The 2,146-nt window shown below is 43.0% G+C and overlaps 1 pseudogene; it reads left to right on the forward strand.

The window, feature by feature from the left end:
* The first annotated feature begins 968 nt into the window (after positions 1–968).
* LOC141150951 (U2 spliceosomal RNA) lies at positions 969–1,082 on the forward strand (annotated as a pseudogene).
* Positions 1,083–2,146: the final 1,064 nt, after the last annotated feature.

Below are 2,146 nucleotides of genomic sequence, written 5' to 3' on the forward strand. Positions count from 1 at the left end.
GATTATTCAAAAGAAAACTGTACCTGTAAATGACTGTATACGGTTAATTCTATCTATGTTGTACCTTATATACAAATGGGACAAGAGTAAAGGTGGTGGATTGGACGCTGAAGGCATTTGGAAGGTCATGAAATGGCACTATCTGGTAAAGTACCAGTAATTTTATGCACCTTCATGAGAGTAATATAGTACATATTTACTAATTCTGTTTTTTGGAAACATAAATTTATAAAAAAGAATAAAGATTAACGATGATGATGAGCTACAGTTAAGCAACTAAGTTGAGAGCTTTGGCGGACTTTCATACTGTTGTTTACAAAACAACCTGAATGGTTTTAAAAAAAGAAAGAAAAAAAACCCTTTCTTTCCTAACTAATAATTGAACAAACGAGCAGCGGTTCCCCCTGCTTCCCAGTCTGTAGGCTCCCCACAGACTGAAGCTGGCTGCTGCAGCACAGCTAGATAAAAGCCAGGAGCCAATTATGACACGTGCAATGTCTGTTCCATTCTTCCATTAGTCCATTGTCCCATTGTTAGGGGGCAATGGGACAATGGAATAATGCAAGAATGCAAGAAAGGAAGAATGGAGCAGACATTGCACGTGTCATAATGGGCTCTTGGCTTTTATCTGGCAGTGCTGAAGCAGCCAGCTTCAGTCTGTAGGGAGCCTACAGACTGGGAAACAGGGGGGAATGTTGTTTGTTTGTTCATTAATTAGTTATCCTCTCTACCCTCGCCTCCCAGGTCTTGCGGTGCCTGAGACATTGGGGGGGGAATGTGTGAAAATAGGTGGACTTACGCAGATTAAAAACGTGTGGGGTGCATCTGCAACAAGCAGTATAGTTGTGGGTTTTAAGGTGTCTATTGATGAACAACATGTCTTTCTAAGGGGAGTCTTTGTCCCTGTCCCTACAATGGGAGCCTTCTTGGGGCCAGCGAGCAGCCATAGGCCAAAACCAATTTAGGTAATCGCTTCTCGGCCTTTTGGCTAAGATCAAGTGTAGTATATTTTCTTATCAGTTTAATATCTAATGCAGCCCCTATACATCCACCTATTTTCACACATTCTCCTCTCACCCCTAATGTCCCACGCGCCTCAAGACCGGGAAGGTCAGGGGTAGAGAGGGTAACTAATTATTGAACAAACGAGCAGCAGTCCCCCCTGCTTCCCAGTCTGTAGGCTCCTCACAGACTGAAGCTGGCTGCTGCAGCACAGCTAGATAAAAGCCAGGAGCCCATTATGACACGTGCAATGTCTGTTCCATTCTTCCATTCTTGCATTATTCCATTGTCCCATTGTTAAGGGGCAATGGAACAATGGGACAATGAAATAATACAAGAATGGAAGATTGGAACATACATTGCACGTGTCATAATGGGCTCCCGGCTTTTATCTGGCAGTGCTGCAGCAGCCAGCTTCAGTCTGTGGGGAGCCTACAGACTGGGAAGCAGGGGGGACCGCTGTTCGTTCGTTCATTAATTACTTTTCTCGTCAGTATATGATGCGGGAGATCATCTTGAACCTTTTCGAGGTAAAAAAGGAAGATGTTATTGCTATCATGGATTACCCCAAGAGGGGTGTCTATGACATAGTTTTTCAGAAAAAAAATCGCTGGTATACATTTTATAAGACAATGAGGAATACTATGGACAAAAGGATGGAGGGGATTAAGGTTATCCCGCACTTCTCTCCAAAGGAAAAATGGGTAGCGGTTAAGATGTACTCCCCCTTTGTTGAGGAGGAGGATATTGTGACTTTTTTGTTGCGTTTTTGTGATTCAGTGATATCTAAAGGGAAAATCCTGGGTGAATTTGGGTTTTACACTAGTAAGTGGAGATTCGAGGATATTCATGGTGCCATGACTGCGCCCCCATCAAGGTTTAAATTGAGGGACATAAATGGTGATTTTTTTTTCCGATAGGATGCCTGTATTTTGTCGAATTTGTTGGCGATATGGGCACAAGAAGGAGACATGCTCGGGAGATGTTTGTGGTTTCTGCAAGAGTAAGAATCATGCTTCTAAAGACTGTCACCAGCCTAAAAGATTCAATTTGTGTGGTGATTCGGCTCATATATTTAAGAACTGTCCCAAAAGGAAGAAACCTGAGACGGAGAGTGAGAAGAAACCTGACGTGGATAAAGAGG

This window comes from Phyllobates terribilis, unplaced genomic scaffold, assembly GCF_046119375.1.
Source record: "Phyllobates terribilis strain yellow unplaced genomic scaffold, ASM4611937v1 Scaffold_5__5_contigs__length_657084704, whole genome shotgun sequence".
Taxonomy (NCBI): domain Eukaryota; kingdom Metazoa; phylum Chordata; class Amphibia; order Anura; family Dendrobatidae; genus Phyllobates; species Phyllobates terribilis.